The sequence below is a fragment of the Oryctolagus cuniculus genome, chromosome 17, assembly GCF_964237555.1.
Source record: "Oryctolagus cuniculus chromosome 17, mOryCun1.1, whole genome shotgun sequence".
NCBI lineage: Eukaryota > Metazoa > Chordata > Mammalia > Lagomorpha > Leporidae > Oryctolagus > Oryctolagus cuniculus.
The window spans coordinates 62,758,891-62,779,557 of record NC_091448.1 but is presented as its reverse complement, the minus strand read 5'-3'; the positions used below and the strand labels follow the sequence as shown (position 1 = coordinate 62,779,557).

Here is a 20,667-nt window from a genome sequence, read left to right as displayed (position 1 = left end):
GACATTTTGGACTCGATAATGCTTTTCTTGTGGAGGTTTGTCCTGTACATAGTAAGTGGCTTAACAGCAGGCTGGGCTTAGCTCACGCAGTGTCAGCAGCACGTGCAGGGCTGCAAGCTGTTACCTGAATGCAAAATCATGTTGGCTGAGAAGCCCTGCTCTGTGGGATTCACTCTGACTTTTGTACCTGATAGTATTTTTGCTAGAGAGGAAAAGGACCTGTTACAGAATTTTAGCAACCTTCTACTACAAATGTAAAGTAGAATCTTAACCCTATTTCAAGGTGAACAGTGAAGATTTATTAAAATTCCAAATGTGATGAAATTGTAACTTACATAGACTGCAAAAAAGGGAGTGACTCAAATGCACGTCTTTCGATAAACTCTATTTTATTGCAGGATAAATCTCTAGGAAAAGGAAAACATTGCCTTGGTTAGCTATTACCTATATAGTCAGTGGGGATAATAAAATTTGCATTTGATAATGTTGGATATGCAGTTTTTACCTAAACTGTAAAGCTTTGGACTTGTATTTGACCCTCTGGAGATACTACCCCTTCTTACAACCTCTCCTAATAGTCTCACTGTTAGAACCTTCATCAATGACATACACAACTATAGATCTTGATAGATTGTGGTGGTAAACTTTCCTGAGTGCAGAATTGATTAGATGAACTTTCATAGTCTTCATCCATTTGAAACAAGGAGCAAAGCTGTCATCTCCATTTTTAATGTCTAATATTCCAAAGAATACTCACATTTTCACATCTTTCCTGGTTTAGTCCTAGTTTTCTAACTTCATTCAATACCAGAAAAAAAGATGCCCTTTTGAATCATTTGAAATGAAATTGGTTCTCTAATTCATTATTTTGAACTGATTCAGAATTACACTTTCTGTCATACTAAAGGAAATTTATTTGTTGCTTGTTGCTTGATAGTCCATGAAAGCCATGATAGAACCATCAGAAAACAGCATGACACTGGATTCCCACTTGAAAACACTCTTGGTGGTAGAGGACTCTTACTTCCACTGATTACAATTTGACCCTCACTTTTCACCTGCAACTCATCTGTTGGTGGCTCCATCTCTAGAATCTCCTTCTCTCACCTGTCCCACGCGCAGTCACCAGTGGGACTTGCCCTAAGTGACTCTCCGAGGCCAATATCACTAGCTGCTTACAGAAGAGGCAGATTCTCAGCCCTGTTCTAGACCGACTCAGGCAGTTACTGTGGGGGTAGGGTTCAGAGCCCCAGGTAACTGTGGTGCAAGCTCAAGTCTGTTTTAGAGCACTGCTGTGACAGCATGGTTCCCCGTGGTGACTCTTGCTCAGCATTCAAAGGCCTGGAAGACCTGGCTTCACCCTCCAGCTTTCCCTGCATCTCTGTGCCTCAGAAGCTTCCATGTTTTCCCTTTCTCCCACGATATTCTCTCCAAGACGTCTGATGATGCCCACTGCCCCCTTGGAAGTCCTGTTCAACTGGCATTGCTCCCTGGTTCCATCATCCCTGACCCAGCCCAAAGTCTTCTCCCTCGTCTGGACTCTATATCCATTTCTTTTGATATCGTTACTTGTGCCTTCCATTTCCCCAGAGCATAAACTTCTTGAAAGCATGGATTCGGTCTTGCTCATCTACATTGCCCACTATGTTTAAAACTGACTCATGGAAATAGACTCAGGTGTTTATTAAATGAAGGAATGGTTGAGTAGGTAGAAGAAGGAAAAGTGAATTTTTAAAAAGCAGTGTGGTTTTATTATTCCCTGGTCCCTCTGCAGCACTCTGTCAGCTACATAGTGCTTATTGGGTATTGGTTTGAGCTTGTGTATTTGTTTCCCCTGCAAGATTGTGAGCTCTTGGGAAGGTGGGATCCTGTCTTACTCATTTATGTGTCTCCAGTACTAGGCAAAGTGTTTGGCTTTCTCTTTCAGCTTTAGACAATTGATTGGCATTTTGAAATGAAGTGAATACATATGCTAGCATAAACTAATTAGGCTACAAAGGATTTTCCAGCAGAAACAATGAAGGGCCTATTCTACCAGCAGTAGTCTCATTTGTTTTTCTCCAAACCATGTTTGCAAGGTTCCGGAGCCCAGATGGGAAAGGTGCTCAAGAGGAACCATGCAGATGTGGTTGTCCCCGTATGGCCTAGAAGTTCTGATCATCATTCAAAGGAGTGTTGTGAGTATCACATGCTATGTTCCTTAAGCCTTGTACTTTTGAGACAAGAATCTATTTGCTGAAGAGGCCCAGTAATTAGCCTAATAAGGATTAATGATGTACACTTCCCAATACTATGTAGCTATTGTTTTAATTATCTATTTCCAACATGGGTATAATAGTTCCTTAATGGAAATCATTAATGCCAAATCTGTTCTCTTGGTAGCTTAGTATTCTTGATAATATTGTTTATATAATTTACCTGTTTAGCAAGTCACTTAATGGCTAAAGGTTAACTTATTCAAGATTAGATCATCTAACAACTTTCAGTTGATGGCATTCAAATTAATGTTGTTGGTTTATGTTTTCTTCCCTTTGTTGTATTAAACCAACTTGTTCAAACCTTGTTTGTAAAGGCCAGATGATAAATGTTTGAGACTTGGTCGGCCACATATTGTCTCTGTTGTATTTTCTTGTTTCTTTGTTTCTCTTTACAGTCCTTTATAAATATAAAACTCATTCTTAACTTAGGACCTGTATGAAGACAGACCTTGGATCCAATTTCATCCATTGCTTGTAAATTAAATACAAATATAATCCGCGGCTCACTAGGCTAATCCTCCGCCTTGCGGCGCCGGCACACCGGGTTCTAGTCCTGGCCTGGGCGCCGGATTCTGTCCTGGTTGCCCCTCCTCCAGGCCATCTCTGCTGTGGCCAGGGAGTGCAGTGGAGGATGGCCCAGGTACTTGAGCCCTGCACCCCATGGGAGACCAGGAGAAGCACCTGGCTCCTGCCATCGGATCAGCGCGGTGCTCCGGCCGCAGCGCACTGGCCGCGGCGGCCATTGGAGGGTGAACCAATGGCAAAGGAAGACCTTGCTCTCTGTCTCTCTCTCTCTCTCTCACTGTCCACTCTGCCTGTCAAAAAAAAAAAAAACCACAAAGCACATAGTAGGTATTCCATGTTAGAGATATGAGACCCTACAGTGTAGACTTCCAGAAGAAACCTTGGAGATTATCCAGCTGGGACCCATATTTGTTTTCTAGATAATGTAACTAAAATCTCATAAATAAGTATGATTAACTGACTTACAAGTGTTGGAGGGACAGCAGGCCTTCAAATGAGTCCTTATGTAATTCAGTCAAGTCATTTTCACTGAGGATTCTGGAAAATGAAAGAGGTACTTCTGAATCAAAATGACAACTGCAGCTGTTTGCTTCATAGGACTAACTCTGTATGTAGAGGAAACTTTGGTAATGGTGCTGTTTAAATACCCAGATTCTAATTTACTTCTAGGGTGGCAATGTCTGTTGTATTTTAATTTAAACCATTTTTCCCACTCTCCCTTTTTTGTCCATCTCTATACACCTATCCGTCCTTCCCACCAAATCATAAATGTAATGTCTGCTCTGTAGGTCACAATGTCCCTGTTAGAACCTAACACTGGGAGGCACCAAGATTGGCAGAACTGCCATTTCCTTCTGTTTTTTCCCCAAGCCCTACTACCGAAGCCCCATGTTTGAGGCATGCCGGGGCTACAAGTTAAGGTTGACCAGGGAGGCAGTAATGATGGCTGAGTATTTAAATCCCTGCCATCTATGTAGGAGAACAAGACTGAGTTTGAGGTTCCTGAGTTTGACTGACCCAGTCTCACCACTACAGGCATCTGGGGAGTGAACAGTGTATGATAGCATGCTGCCTTTGCCTCTCAAATAAGAAAAAATTAAATTTTCTTCCCCTTCCCTTTATCCCTTAGCCTTTCCAACTCCCGTCTTCACTCTTCAGAGGAAACTAGTGTTATTTACTTTTGTGTCAGATGACTCTGATTTTTCCTTTTTCCAAAGATTTATTTATTTATTTGAAAGTCAGAGTTACACACAGAGAGAAGGAGAGGGGAGAAGGGAGAGGGGAGAGGGGAGAGGAAGGTCTTCCATCCGCTGGTTCACTCCCCAATTGGCCACAAAGGCTGGAGCTGTGCTAATGAGGAGCCAGGAGCTTCCTCAAGGTCTTCCCATGTGGGTGCAGGGGCCCAAGGACTTGGGCCATCTTCCACTGCTTTCCCAGGCCATAGCAAAGAGCTGGATCGGAAGTGGAGCAGCTGAGACTCGAACCGGCACCCATATGGGATGCTGGCACTGTGGGTGGTGGCTTTACCTGCTATGCCACAGTGCCAGCCCTGACTTTGATTTTTCTTACAAGTTTGGGACATCTTTAAATGAAGCATAACCAAAATATATACAAACTGTGTGTATTGCATTTAAGAAACATCATAAATTAAAAGTCACAACTGCCTGATTCTAGCATTTTCCCATCAGAAATGAGATAGTAGGCTAAGGGGAAACTTTTATCTTTTTTAAAAAAGATTTTATTTATTTGTTTCAGAGTTATAATTACAGATGGAGAGAAGGAGAGACAGAAAGGTCTTCTCTCCACTGGTTCACTCCCCAAATGGCTGCAATGGCTGTAGCTGGGCCAATTGGAAGCCAGGAGCCAGGATCCATGAGCCTCTTTGGGGTCTCCTACATGGGTGCACAGACCTAAGTGCTTGGGCCATCCTCTACTGCATTCTCAGGCCATAGCAGAGAGTTGGATTTAAAGTGGAGCAGCTGGGACTAGAACTGGTGCCCGTACAGGATACCAGCGCCGCAAGTAGCAGCTTAGCCCACTGCACTACTGCAGCACTGCACAGGCCCTGGGAAAATTTATCTTAAAGTGATCATAACCCTTCTCCTTTGTCTGTTATATGTCTTTTTGTATTCAGAAATAATTTATGATGTCTGTACAAGTTGTCCCAGTGATATAACACGCAAACTGTCGTGAAAAATGTCAATTAATTCCTTTTTTTTATTATGTTACACTCAGCACTTCAAAATTTCTAGTTCACTGGCCTAGGTGACATGATAGATTTTTATTTTTAGTTAATTACTTTGAATGTTAAGTATTTTCCCCCAAAATTGGGAGTCTAAACTGATTCCTTTCAAAAATCAGTAAGGAAAAGATAATTCAACAAATGGACAGTGGACAAAACCTCAACGAAACATAGATGTTCAATAAGTATATAAAGACATTTAAATTTATGAGTAATCAGAGAAATCCAGATTCAGCTGGGAACCCTTTTATTTGCCAGTCACATTAGCAAAAAGACAAAGAGCATCCCGAGGTGAAAAGGTGAAGGGAAGAGTCAGTGTTGGGGCATAGCAGGCTAAGCCGTCACTTGAGAAGCGTAAATTCCATATTGGAGAGCCTGGTTAAAGTCTTGGGCCCTCTGCTTCTGAGCCAGATGCCTGCTAGTGCACCTAGGAGGCAGCAGATGATGGCCCAAGTGCTTGATTCCTCGTCATCCCTGTGGGAGACCCAGAATCAAGTATTAGATCTTAGCTTTGGCCTGGCCCAGCCATGGCTGTTTTGGGCATTTGGGGAATAAAGCAGTGGATGGAAGATTCTCTCTTTCTCTCACTCTCTCATTTGCTCTCGCTCCATCTCCCCCTCCCCCCACTCCCATAGTTCAAGTAAACAAATACATCTTTTTAAAAAGGATGAAGGGAAATGAATGTTCTTATATTCTGTTAGCTGGAGTGTAAGTAAGTGTGCACAGCTTTTCTGAGGGCAATTAAAATTTCCTATTTCCGTAGTCTTCATCCATTTTCATTCTTTTTTTTTTTTGAGATTTATTTATTTATTTGAAAGTCAAGTTACACACAGAGAGAAGGAGAGGCAGAGAGAGAGAGAGAGAGGCAGAGAGAGAGAGAGAGGTCTTCAATCCACTGGCTCACTCCCCAGTTGGCCACAATGGCCAGAGCTGTGCTGATCCGAAGCCAGGAGCCAGGAGCCAGGAGCTTCTTCAAGGTCTCCCACATGGGTGCGGGGTCCCAAGCACTTGGGCCATCTTCCACTGCTTTCCCAGGCCATATCAGAGATCTGGATCAGAAGTGGAGCAGCCAGGACTCAAACCAGTGCCCATATGGGATGCTGGCATGGCTGGTGGAGGCTTTTCCCACTATGCCACAATGCTAGCTGCCCCATTTTCTTTCTAGACTTCTATTTTGCAAAATGCTTGTCCATGTTCACAAGTGTGCACAAGGATTTTCCTTGCAGCAATACATGAGAAGTGGACATAATCGAAAATCCATCAATAGAGGGATTATTAAGTAAACTGTGAAATGGCCATCCATACTATAGAATATCATGCAGGAGTTAAATGAATAGGGTAACTGACTGAGTACTAGGAGGGAAAGAAATCCAGAAGAAACCATGAAGTGAAAGAACCAAGTTGCAGGATGTTACTATTTAGGTTAAAAAAAGAAAGAAACCACACAACACAACTATTATGCTCTATGTAAATATGTTTGTAGGTAATTTTTTGGAAGGATATATGCCAAACTCAGAGCAGTAATTATTACCTCATAGGTAGGGAGTTAGGACACAATGAAGGTCTTCACTATCCCTATCACTTTTTATCTACTAAGAATGTAATGGTATTACTGATAAAATGCAAATAAATAGAAGTAGTTTCTTATTTCAAATTCTGTGCCTTGTTAAAACAACCATAGAATTATAATCAACAGATGTTGATTGTGACATGGAGAGGGAATACTTTTTCTGACATACTGACCTCAAAATAGTAGAACAAGAAAGCTCTTACAATGCAGTTAGTTTTGTGTATTCATGTTTGGGAGCGTGTACTCACAGTGTCTCAGCCCAGCGGTATGCTTTCCATACATTTTCATCAATGAAAGAAATCGAGTTTCCTTGGAAATTTCTGTAAAGGAACACAGTTCACATCCTTGAATGGGTTGGAAAAGAATGAACAGAATGAGGAAAAAAATCATGGCACCCTCATGGGGGAGTATTGAAATACAGAAATATTATCAGCTTTCTAATAAATACCAGTGCTTTTATGTTCCGTAGCTCTCTGCTTCCCAGTTTGCTCACTCAATAAATAATGAGGGGCCACTGACATAAACAATGAAGCATCCTCTCAGAAGCTTAACTTCGTCTCTGTCCAGTCTCTTTGACAGTAAAGACAGTCAATCACTTTGAATATTAAGTATTTTCACCAAAATAACTCAGGTGTCTACACTGACTTCTATAAATCAGTGAGAAAAGGATAAATTATTCAAGAAAAAATGGGCAAAATGTATTGTCACCAATAAGAATAATGAAAACCTATGCAGGTATACTAGTGCTTTGGCCAAGCGCCCTCTGCTGAAATCTTTCCAAGTACTGAATGGATACAGACAATTTAAAATCAGAGGGACTAATGTGCTGATGTGGAAAGCCTTTTGGAATACAGCATAGGGTAAAAGTGCCGATCACTGAGCCAGGAGCCAAGCATTACCTCCATAGGAAAAAAAAAAAAAAGAGAGGAGGTTGGAAGGAAAGACGCACACCTGGGTTACAGGTAATAGAGTGAGGACCAGGGGATGATGAGGGTGTGTGGGGGTTCATACTTTCACATTTTATCCTACATTCTGTGCACTTTTTAAAAAGTGGAAAGGTGCTCATAATCGATACTTGTTTACAAGAAGCTGTTAAATGACTTATATTTAGCTTCAACTTTGAATTGCTGTGAGTGCTTAGCTTTAACTCTGTCCTCACTCCTCAGCAACAATGAACCTATTTGTTTTAGGTACACATTTTCCTGGAAGCAGGAGCAGCAATAAAACAGATACCTGTATGCTCACCTGCCTGGTGGATATGTCCTCTCGGGTTACTTTATGCTCATCAATAAAAAGTGCCTAACACTGAACACATCTCCCACTAACGGGCTCTTCTTTCTGACTGCTGTGCTTCTGCCTTATAGACCACCATCATTCTCGCTGTCATCCAGGGAAAGACTGTGGAGTCACGCATTTTTATTTTCTGTTACAATCCATCACACAATTCTTTAAGCCAGCTTTACAGATGAGGATATTGAATCCAAGCTAAATAACTTGTCCAAAGTCACAAAGCTAATCACTGGGAGACCTGTGTTCAAAGCCAGGCAACCTGGCTCCAGAATCTATCCTTAAATCTGTTGTATCATCTCTAATAAGTCGGGATGAGGGCTGTGTTGAAGAGTGGGATTAAAGCAATGAGGTAATAACATGGTGAATGTCAATAAATAATGAATCAGGAAAAGCAGTAAGGGCAATCACATGAGACTGTAGAAGAGACAGAAGAGAATAAGAGAAGGAGGATCAGGAAAGCTCACAAGCAAAGTGGCCACTTGGGGGTGAACCAACGGAAAAAGGAAGACCTTTCTCTCTGTCTCTCACTGTCCTACTCTGTCTGCCAAAACACACACATACACACACACACAGTCAACATAAGGTGGGGACTTGAGGAGGGCTCAGAAGATCTTGGGTAAAAGCTGCTGAGACAGGCAGGCTGTAGGGAACCATGAGGAAGGGAGATTCTTACAATATGCTGAAGGTGCCATTGTAGCTGTTGGGCTCTGGTACAGGAACTCTGTGAAGCTTCTGCACTGGGCTGAGGCCAGTGCACGGAAGTGTCTCATCTTTGCAGGTGCAGAGCTCACAGACATTTATGGTGGCAGCCGCATTCAGGGGTTGATCTGTGACTTCAGTTAGGGTTGAGTGCTGAGTCTGAACCTGGCCTGGATGTAGATCTGTAGTCTTCTTCAGGGATGGAGAATGGCCAGCTTTTGCAGTGGGTACCAGAGTTATGGTTAGCTCCATCTTGGAAGGCTGAGCTATGACACTGGGTGATGTTGGGTGCTGAGCTTGATGCTGACCTGCTGTTGGAACTGTCATCTCATTGTCCCCTGGGGACTGAGTTATGAGCTCCTTTAGTGGCTCTGTAGACTGAGTTAGGGTCATTTGCATGGTAGTAGAAGGTGTAGCCTCTGTAGTACGTTGTGGAGTTTGGGTAATTTCCAGGTCCAGAGGCTTGACTGTGACTTGAGGCAGGTTTGTATACTGAGTCTGAATCTGGACTGGAGGTGAAAATGTCACCTCAGGGTACATTGGATAAGGAGGAGGAGATATAGACTTGAAGGCTGTAGAATGTTCATCCTGTGTAGTGGGTACCTGAGTTATGGTTGACTCTAACTTCGAAGGTTCAGCTGTGCCACTGGGTGACATTGGATGCGGAGTTTGATCTTGACTTGGTTTTGGAACTACCATCTCATAATAAACTGGAGGCTGATAGACCACTTCATTATGTGGCCCTGGAGGCTGCCCTGAAGTCTCCTGCATGGTTGGGAGTGGTTCACCCTCCACAATGGATTCTGGAGTTAGGGTAAGTTCTACATCAAAAGGTTGAACTGTGACTTCTGTCAGGGTTGGATGCTGAGCCTGAACCTGGTCTGGTTGTGAAAGTACCTCCTCATGGAGCACGGGAGGTACTTTAGTCTTCTTCAGGGCTGTAGAATGTTCAGCCTTCCTGGTACGCTTTGCATTTATGGTAAGCACTGTGTCCAAAGGCTGAACTGTGATGTGAGGCAATGTTGGATATTGAGCTTGATTATGACCCAGTGTTGGAACTGTCACCTCTTGATGTATTGGAGATTGGGTTACACCCTCCATGGGAGGTTGACTGGAGGTCTCCTGCATGTCTGTAGAGGGTTCAGTCACCATACTGCTGGTTTCTGGAGTTATGGTAAGTCCCAGGTCCAGATGTTGAGTTGTGACTGGAGTCAGGTTTGGAGATGGAGCTGTAGTCTTGCTCAGGTCTGCAGGATGCTCAGCCTCTGTAGTAGGTTCTGTAGTAATGGTAAGTGCCAGGTCTAAAGGTTGATTTGTGACACTGGGTGATAGTGGAGGTTGATTTTGACCCTCATGATGCACTGGTGGCTGAGCTACAGATTCTTTAGGTGGAGTCTCCTGCACATTTGTGGCAAGTTCAGCCTCTGTAATGGGCTGTGGAGTTATTGTAAGTGCCAGATCAAAAGGTTGAAATGTGATGCGGGGTGATTTTGGAAACGGAGCTTGATCCTGAGCTGGTGTTGGAACTGTCACCCCCTGATATCCTGGGGGTTGAGCTATACCTTCCTTAGATGGCCCTGGAAGCTGAACTGGGGCCTCCTGCATGATTGGAGAAAGTCCGCCTTCCATTCCAGGTTGTGTAGTTATGGTGAGTTCCACATCCAAAGGTTGACCTGTGACTTTGGTCAGGTTTGGTTGCTGAGTTTGAAGCTCCTGCTGGGTTACAGATGATTGAGTGTCAGGGAAGTCTTGTGGCTTGGCTGGGGCTACATTTTGCACTGGAGCTTGTTCTGCATTCTTGAGGGGCTCTAGAGGCTCAGCTGGAGAAAGTTCCATCTTTTCAGGCAGTGCTGGAGGCTTGGCAAGAGGAGGCCCAAGCTGGGTTGGAGAAAATTCAACTTGCTTGGTGGGAACTGTAGGCTGGGCAGGTCCTTCCTGCTCACTCCAGTAAGGATAAACTTCTGGAGTGGGCTTTAGGGTTCTGGTAAGGTCAATATCCACATGTTTTGGTTTGGTTTTAGACATCCTTAAATGCTGAGTTCTGAGTATTTCTTCTGGAATATGAGGTGAAAATGTCATATTCATTGGAATAGCATCACTCATCTCTGGGAAGATATCTGAAGGCTGGTTTGTGTTTCCCTGTTGGAGTGGTAATTGGTAAGCACTCACGGGGCGCTCTAGAGGTGGAACAGAAATCCCCTGCTGGCTTGGTGAAGGTTCCTTCAGTTGTTCAGGCTGAGCTGGGACCCCTGGAAGTGGGGAGTGCTCATCCTCTTCTGGGGGCTTTGGCTGCTGAGCTGTGTCTGCCTCCTGGTCTTTCAAAGGCTCATGCTCCGTAGGGAACACTGAGGCGTGAGCTTGGGCTTCCTGATGGATTGGAGAAGGTGCAGCCTCTTCGGGGGCCTGTAAAATTTCAGCTGTTTCCTCCTGCTGGGTCATAGAGGGTTTCTCATCCTGCATAACTTCTGGAGATTGAATTGGCAGTGGTTCAACCTCTTCAAGAGGCGTTGGAGGCAGAGCTGGGACTGAGGCCTGAGTTGTTGTGACCTCGTGGCTGACTGGAAATGTTTCCACTTCTGCAGGGTTTGTTTTTTTTTTTTTTTTTTTTTTTTTTTTTTTTTTTTGACAGGCAGAGTGGACAGTGAGAGAGAGAGACAGAGAGAAAGGTCTTCCTTTGCCGTTGGTTCACCCTCCAATGGCCGCCGCAGCCGGCGCGCTGCGGCCGGCGCACCACACTGATCCGATGGCAGGAGCCAGGAGCCAGGTGCTTTTCCTGGTCTCCCATGGGGTGCAGGGCCCAAGCACCTGGGCCATCCTCCACTGCACTCCCTGGCCACAGCAGAGAGCTGGCCTGGAAGAGGGGCAACCGGGACAGAATCCGGTGCCCCAACCGGGACTAGAACCCGGTGTGCCGGCGCTGCAAGGCGGAGGATTAGCCTAGTGAGCCGCGGTGCCAGCCATGCTGCAGGTTTTGGTGTTAGGGTCAGCTGCAGGTCTGGAGGTTTAGTAGTCACATTGGGCAAGTCGTACTGCTGAACTTGATGGTGACCTGGAGGTAAAATGGTCACTGTGTGAGGACTTGGAAGCTGGGCTGGGACTTCTGTCTTCTTTCCAGAAGATTCAACCCCCTCAGAAGACTCAGAGGGCCGCATTGGTTGCTCCTGCTCACTGATATAGGGTTCTGTCTCCACAGGAGGGCCCGGAGTCTGAGCAGAGCCCTCCTGCTGCGCTGGAGAAGAGTCCCGCTCCATGGTAGGCTCCGGAGTTATGGTCAGCGCCACATCTGCAGGCTTGATGGTCACGTTGGGCAGGTTATAACGGTGAACTTGATTCTGATCTGGAGACCAGTCCGTCCCCTTCTGAATCTGTGGAGTCTGAGCTATGATATTCTCTTCAGGAGATTCTAGCGCTTGAGCTCGGGGATCTTGCTGTACTGGAGATTTGACTTCCACAGGGAGTGCCGAAGGCTTCTCCGGGGCTTCCAGTTGGCTTCTAGAAGGTTCGATCTCAGGAGACTCAGAAGGCTGAGCAGGCTGCTCCTGATTGCTGGAGGAATATTCAGTGTTCACAGGCAGGCCTGGAGGCTGAGCTGGGGCCCCCTGCTGGGCTACAGATGGGCTGACTTCCTCAGCATACTCTGAGGGCTGAGCTGTGGCATCGTTTTGGGTAGAGAAAGGTCCAGTCTCCTCAGGGAGATCTGAGGTCTGAGCTAGACCCTCTTGAGTCCAAGATTCCACCCTCCCAGGGAAGTCCGGAGTCTGCACTGGGGCCTCTTGTTGGGCTGAGGGGAGTCCCACTCCCTCAGGATGCCCCAGAGGCTGAGCTGGAGCCTGCTCCGTGCTTGGAGTAGACTGAACTTCCTCACCTGCCCCTGAGGCTTCTGTCAGCTCCGTGTCTGCAGGTTTCAGTGTGACGCTGGGGAAGTTTGCTTGGAGAGCTACAATCTGAGGTGAGGATGGAGTGTTAGGATCGTGATACACTGATGCCTGACCTGCTACTTCTGCAGTAGCAAATGGATTCTGAGCGGGGGCCTCCTGCTGCAACAGAGATGCTTCTTCCTCGGGCTGCTGCAGGTCTGCACCTGGGCCCTCTTGCTGGGGTGAAGAAAGTTCATCTGGTTCAACGGGCTGTGGAGGCGGAGCTTGTTCTTCTTGCTGTGCAGAGGAGGATTGGATGGGCTCCTGAGTCTCTGGATTTTGAGTCTGGCCTTCCATCAGGAATTGAGATGGTTCAGCCTGCTCAGAGGGCTGTGCAGGTTCTCCTGGGTTCTCCTGGGATTCTGTAGGAAAACCACCAGGATAGACCCCATAGTCAGCCAGCAAAACTTGATTTTGACCCTGAAGCTTGGCCGCTTTGTCTGGAGTTCCAACAACAACCTTAGGAAGCCGTTGACGCCGAGCTAGATCTTTCTTGGGGGTCAGGGGTGAAACAATCAACTTGTTTCCTTGTGAAGACTGTCTAGAGGCGGAACGAGTGCTTCCAATGACTGGTGAGCATTTCCTTCCAGTCGAGGAGGCAGAGCCGGAGGCTGATCCTGATCCCCGTCTAGCACGGGAATCGCCTCTGGTAGCCTCTGTTGTCGAATCAGCCTATTGAAATACTGCTTTGGAACAGCAAGCTGTTCTGGCTCTGGGGGCAGTTCCAGAAAAAGGAAGCAAACTCACAGTGGACTCTTGAGGCGAGGTCAGCACCCGGGAGGGAGCAGAAGACCCCAGGTCATCAAAGCCGCCAGGGTCTGCCATGGGTGTGAGCGAGTCAGGCGATTCAGGTGGGACATTCAAGGAGTGGGAAGACCAGGGCTCAGAGAGCCAAGGGATCTGGACTGGGAGCCCCTGGTCTTCCCGCGTGGGGTCTCCTAAGTGATGGGAAAGTGCAGGTCTCCTGTCCTCACCTTACTCGACTCCTGCTCTTTCTGTCCACTCGGGGCTTCTGTACTCTCATTGATATAGGTCTCGGTCCTCCACTGCTCTGCATCCCATTCTTTCTTGGCTATCTTTTCTTCCTGCTGCTCACTGAGGAGCTTCATCAGGATGCCTGTTTTGGAGATGAGCTTGGCACAGGGCAGTTGCACCTGGGCCTCAGAGCAGTCCATTTTCAGAGTGCGGATGACGTGAGAAATGAGCCTTCTCACGTCAGTGTTGGGGATGAGGGACTGTAGCTGCTGATTCAGCTGAATTTCAAACTGTTCTCCCTGGGACAGCATCACGGGGTAGGTGAAGCCTGCGGGTGTGGTGGGGGCTTCAGTGCCCTCGCTGGGGTATTCCCACTGTGTTTCCTTGGTTTGGTCCACAGTCAGCATTAGGTCGAATTCGGTCCCAGCAGAATCTGTAGCTGAAGGATCTATGTGCATTTTGTCACCAGGGAGCGTTTCTTCATGTGCAGTGGTGTTTTCTGTCAAAACATTTTCTTCGAAAACACACCCTCCGGAATGGTTTTCCTCCCTAGTGTCTTCTATAGAAGGTTCTCTCAGAGGAGGACTCCCCTGAGAATGCAGGCCTCCGGGAGATGAGAAAGCCTCCCCGGATGGGGAGTTTATGAGACTCCGCAGTGCAGGGAACGGAGGCCTCTTCCTAGCCGTCAGCCTGTTGAGGGAATTTTTCCTTCTGAACTTTCGACTCAGTTTGGCCTTGGGGGTTCGGAGGACCAGGTGAGAGCAAGTTTTATGAAAGCGGTAATTCTGTCTGGAATGCCAGATTGGTTTCCCTGCCGCCTTATTTTTGGCTCTAGCATTGGCATCTTCTAAGACAAAAATGGTGTAGGTTAAGTCCTCCTTTGTTGTTGATCTCAGAGAGAGATTTTGCAGGGGAGGTAGAAGGCCTGCCCAGGATGTGTTTCTTCAGGAAAGAGGAGGCTGCAGCCTCACGTTCCTTTGTGAGCAAGGGCTCCGTGTGCAAGGAGTTTCCGGCCACCTGCCTGGGCCTCTGAGCCACTTGAAGCTCCTTCAGCTCCCTGGAGCCTGCTCTCCCAAGCCTTCTTCCCCCAATGCTCTCCGCAAAGGGCCAGGTGCCCCGTCTCCTCCCGAGGCTCTTCCTCATCTCCTGGAGGTGCCTTTCCCGTAAGCCCTTTGGCCCCTTGATGACTTTTTTCACTCTCTGCAGCCTGTACCCCACACTTGGCATGGTTGCCAGGCTGTTCTTCTGTGACGGGGCAGTTTCTGATTTCTTTTGGAGGATTTGAGGGTTAAATTGATGACCTAACAGGATAGGCTGCATAAGCATGGCCTTTTCTTCCTTCTTAACCTTATCAATTTTTTTCTTGAATTACTTCATGTAACAAATTCTCCAGAAAATAGAGCTTTCTCAACTTATTTCTGTAAGGATGAGAGGGCCTTCTTATGTGGGTTTTCACGTAGCTCAGGGACTTATCTCTATCTTGCACATTTGAAAAAAGCAGTGTAATGAATGGTAATAATGTTGATTCTACATTTTGTAGATTTTCCTCTGAGAAATAAGGCAATATATAATTCAGTGCACTAATAACATCACTTTCATCGTTGAGGTCCCGCTGTTCACTCATGCGGCCTGGGAAGTCCACACTGTTTCTCTCTGATACTGGGTTCCCTGGCTCAATAGTCAGCTGCTTGCTGGTGTTGTTCTTCCGGGCTTGCAATATCTTCATGAATGCCCCCTTTGGGTTCCCTATAGATGCTTCTTCAACTGTCAAAAAAAGAAGAGACTGCTTTTGGCACAGAAGACTGATGGGACAGCTTTATGTCAGTCCACAGCCCTACACTCTGATCAATTAAATTAGGAGTCAAATCCAATATTTGGGGTACCATTGAGACTTTAGAGAGAAAAGTAAAACCAAACTCAAACCTATGAAATGGCAACAACAAAGGAGAAAAAGATATTTTTGAGAGTGGCATTCAAAGAGTTCACAGTGTTAAAAAGCAGTAACTATGATCAGTATTATTTCATTGGTTTCCAATGACCAACCACTCCAGGCTTAGAATAAGGCTGGAGGACAAATGGCCCCACCCAGCTGCCCCTTCTGTGGCTCTGCCCCTGCTTCTCAGCCACATCATTCTACAGTCCTGCCTCATGCTGAGGGAGCACTGGCTTCCTCCTTCCCTCCCTCCCTCCCTGTGGCCCTGTGTTCTTGCTGCCATCACAGGTGTCCATGGCAAAAGATAGGCATGTAAGGGGAGTGAGGGCAGAGGTGGTCAAGCCAAGGGGCCTTGCTCCTCACCTCAGTGTGTTCTTTCCCACCCTTGTAAAGGGAGATTAACAATGCTTGTCCTTCTCACCTCTTGAGACGAAGGGAATAATATAATTGGTAGGAAACTGGTCTGGAAGGTGAGCAACACTGTGTAGATGGGTATACAGTTATCACTGTGCTAATGCCTCAGATCCATGACTGAGATCCGAATTCAAGCTGTCTAAGGAAGAAAGCGGTCACATTTTGGAAGTCATGACATCAGTGGTAATAACCCTCATCTACAGAAAGATACTTAAAAGTACCCGAGTGTTCTGTGGATAGAAAAGTGTGAGACTCAGAGCAGGTTCAGAGTTGGACAGTCTACAGGAATGGAGGAGCCTTCCGACTGCATCAGAGGAGCCAGGCAGCCATTTCTGGTTATGGGACCAGAAACTCCCAGGCTCCCAATAAAACAGCATCACCTGTACTCTTTTCTACAAGTGCAAAAACAAACAACCGCAGTGAGCAGTGTAGACCTCTTCTACAAGACAGAGGGCCCTTGAGGCCCAACACATAGAAAACCATTTTATAGACTGTGTGCAAATGAGTTATCATTGGAAAGCAAAGCACCCAAGAGCACAGAACACCACATGTGTGGTTCCCAACATTGCTTCCTTCCCCTTCCATCTCTTTTCCATGATCCTTAGTGCATTTGTAAGTTACATTATTAAATTACATAGTGGTAATTGGGAACCTGACTTTTAGCAAGGGAGCAGTGTAGCAATTTAGGGAGTTTAAATCTCAATGGATGAATAAAAATATAGCAGTTAATCACATTGTTACTTTAAACTTGCCCCTAAAATGTTAAAATAAGAAATTTCAAACAAATAAAATTAAAAAAAAAAAAGATCATCAGGTAGTTCCGACTCAGGGCAATGTGTCGTATTTGCCAGGCATTCATTGTCACAATGAAGCTGATGGTGTTGCAGACAACCTCGATAGTATGTTTAAATTGGCAGAGGCAGCAGGCCATATGGCTAGGTAAGATCCTATGAATAGAAACAGAGAATTAAGTTACCTGTAAAGGGGTTCCTTGGGTGGGTCAAACAGGTGAGCCAAGGTGCCAGCAAAGGCGTTCTTGAGGTATGTGTGTGGCCAGGGCATTTGGGTAGGAGCCTGGTGGCCAATTGTTGGTCTTGAATATGAGAATAAAGGAAGGAGGGAGAGGTGGCCCAAGGAGGCATAGGCATGGAAGTGGGTGTGGTGTGCCCAAAATAAAGTCAACAGGGTGAGCATTGGGCACCATGGATCTGTCGTTTGACTCAGGGGTGTCTCCTTCCAGTTCACAAGTCTCATTGTGGGTTGGGAGTACACAAGAGGACTTCCCCCAACCTCTGGAGTCCCCTTCTCCATCCCTGTTGGAAGTGTTCACTATTAGAAACTACTCTGGTCCCAGAAAAACGACTGACTGCAGTAATTGTTGGAAAAGATGTGGAGAAAAAGGAACACTTGCTCACTGATGGGTGAGTGAAAGTAATTTGAGCAGGCAGGTGTTTAGCCCAGCCATGAAGATGCTGCTTGGGACAAGCACATCCCCTTCTGGAGTGCCTGGCTCCATTTCTGATCCCTGTCTCCTGCCAGGGAGTGCCCTGGGATGTGTCAGGTGGTGCTTCCCTAAATACCCAGAAATGGAAAGGCTGCAACCTACAGTAGGTGTGTGTTTTTAAGAAACCGTCAGTCTATTTTCATTATATTTTTTTCCAAATTTATCATTTTAGAAGTTTCTGTGAAAGAGAGAGAGAGAAACACACACAAACACATACACACATATCTTTTCATTAGGTAGTTTACTGCCCAAATGTCTGCGACATCCAGGGCTGGGCCAGGTCAAAGCCAGGAGCTCAGAAACTAGTTTGGTTTTCCATGTGAGGAGCAAGAACTCAAATCCTTGGGGCATCACCCACTGCCTTCCAGGGTACATGTTAGCAGGAAGCTAGGGTGGAGCAGAGCCGGGACTTGGATCCAGGCATTCTGATGTGGGATTGGAGTATCCCAGGTAGTGGCTTAACGGCTGCACCAAATGCCTGCCCTCATAAACAGTTTAATTTTTATTTGTTTTATTTTTTTAAAGCTTTTATGTAATGAATGCAAATTTCATAGGTACAACTTTAGGAATATAGTGTTTTTTCCCCCATACCTGCCCTCCCACCCCACTCCTGTCCTACCTCCTACTCCCTCTCCCATCCCATTCTTCATTAAGATTCACTTTTGATTAACTTTATATGCAAAAGAGCCACTCTGTGCTAAGTAAAGATTTCAACACTTTGCACCAACCCCCCACCCCACAACATAAAAAGTACTGTTTGAGAACAAGTTTTGCAGTTAATTCTCATAGTACAGCTCATTAACAGAGGTCCTACATGGGGCGTAAGTGCAAACAGCTTAATTTCTAATACCCCCAAACTGGAACAACCTAAGTGTTCACAAATAGGTGAATAGATAAACTATGGTAGGTTCATATAATGAAATGCTATTCAGCAATAAAAGGAAATTAACTCTTGGTACACACAATAACAAGAGTGTCTTAATCATGTTGAGTGACAAAAACTGGTTAGAAAACAGTGCATACTGTTTGTGGTTCCATTTCTATAAACGTGTAGAACATGCATAATAGCCCATAGTAACAGTAAGAAGGTCAAGGTTCCATGGAAATTGGATTGGGGAGCGCAAGGAGGGATGGAAGGAAAGAATGATAAAAAGATAAAAGCACAAGTTGAGGTGGCAGGTATTTTGCTGTGGTCATGGCCTATGGTATATACATCTATCCACATAGGTGGTCCACTGTGTCTATTATTTCTTCATCTCTGGAACTACTATGAAACTGCTCAGAGGAAAGAAGGAAGGGAGGAAGCAAGAGAGAGGAGGAGGAAGGGGGAGGGGTGGGAGTGAGGGAGCAGAGGAGGGAAGGAAGGCTAATGATTGAGTCCACATGAGAAGTATGCTGCTTGTGATACCCACATCCTGTATGGCAGTGCCTGGGTTCTCGGTGTACTTTTTGTACTATTCTTTACTTTTCTTGGGGGATTGAATTATTTTTAAAAATATTTATTTATTTATGTTATTATTTATTATTATTTTTCACTCTCCAAATGGCCACAAAAGCCGAGTGGAGTAGCTGGGATTCAAACTGACATTCCAATATGGAGTGCCGGCATCACACGTGGTGAGTTACCTTGCTGTGCCACAAGGCCTGTCCCTAGTAGGTTTGAGTATTTTTAAAATAAAATTGGCAAAAACGCTAACAAAGCTAGTTGGTTATCTTATTAAGAATTATTGAGCCGGAGCCGGCGCCGCGGCTCACTAGGCTAATCCTCCACCTGGCGGCGCCGGCACACCGGGTTCTAGTCCCGGTCGGGGCACCAGATTCTGTCCCGGTTGCCCCTCTTCCAGGCCAGCTCTCTGCTATGGTCAGGGAGTGCAGTGGAGGATGGCCCAAGTCCTTGGGCCCTGCACCCCACAGGAGACCAGGATAAGCACCTGGCTCCTGCCTTCGGAGCAGGCCACAGCGCGCCGGCTGTGGCGGCCATTGGATTGTGAACCAACGGCAAAGGAAGACCTTTCTCTCTGTCTCTCTCTCTCTCACTGTCCACTCTGCCTGTCAAAAAAAAAAAAAAAAAAAAAAGGAATTATTGAGCCGGAGCCACAGCTCAATAGGCTAATCCTCCACCTAGCGGCGCCGGCACACCGGGTTCTAGTCCCAGTCCGGGCGCCGGATTCTGTCCCAATTGCCCCTCTTGCAGGCCAGCTCTCTGCTGTGGCCAGGGAGTGGCGGCCATTGGAGGGTGAACCAACGGCAAAAAGAAGACCTTTCTCTCTCTCTCAATGTCCACTCTGCCTGTCCAAAAAAAAAAAAAAAAGAATTATTGGAGGCTGTTTCAGGGAGATAAAAACAGCCTGTTTAATAGGAGTGAGTCCTCAATATTATACTTAAGCAGTATAATGTAGTGATTAAGAGTACAAATTCCATCACCAGATTAGGTTCACATCTTAGCTCTGCTAATAATATGATCTTGGGCAAATGGCTTAGACTCTGTTTCTCAGCCACCTCATTCTGATAGCACCTACCTCTAATGAGATGTGAGGACCAAATGAATCAGCACTTGAAATGTGCCTGACACATGTGAGTGTGCAACACAAGTTAGCCACTCTAGTTATTCACTTGCAAACCACTACTTGCACAGTACTGATGCTCTCCCACCTTGGGTTGTTTGGGGGCCTTCTCTGAGGCAAAAGGATGACTTTATTAGGCAAACAGAACCTGTGTTTCATGGAAACACGAAGGCTGTGGGTTGGGGGCACAATGTATAGAGTTTAGATTAACACTGGATACACTTAGTGGGCCAGGCTCTTTCTAACCAATAGAATAACCAATGGTTGAGTTGTTACAGATGACTAATGTTACTTCTTTGGGTCCAGAGAAAGCTTCATATAGAAAGAATGCACTCAGAATGCTAAGCTAGTGTTTTACTAGACTTCAATTCTAACAGGAAATTTTCGTTAAGTCCTTTCTACCCCTAACTTCGTATTTTGAAAATTTTCAAGCCTACAAAAATATCCGAAAGATTGGTGTCATGAGTTTACATGTTCTCTCACTTAGATTCAACTGTTGCTAACATTTTGCCACATTCACTTTCCACGTGTGTGTCTCTATGCACTTCTTGGACAAACCATTTGAGAATGAGCTGTAGATATGATGACCTTTTCTTGCTAAACCTGAAGTCTGCGTCTCCTAAGAACAAAGGCATTCTCCTGCATATCCACAACACTGTTATCACCCAGTCAGCTTTAACATTAACATCACCGTCTATTGTGGTCCACATGCAGGTGCTCTCAGTTGTCCCAAACATGTCTTGGCTACTTTTAAATCAGGCATTGCATTTTATTTT

General features: G+C 45.7%; 1 protein-coding gene across 1 annotated transcript in view; it reads right to left on the bottom strand.

Annotated features, from left to right (window-relative positions):
* Positions 1-10,083: 10,083 nt before the first annotated feature.
* The window catches only part of LOC138846258 (glucose-induced degradation protein 4 homolog), a 41,516-nt gene continuing 30,932 nt past the window's right edge, over positions 10,084-20,667 (bottom strand). The window contains exon 7 of the mRNA XM_070061596.1: positions 10,084-15,240. The gene's annotated coding sequence lies outside the window, so the exon portion shown is untranslated. The remainder of the gene's footprint in view (positions 15,241-20,667) is intronic.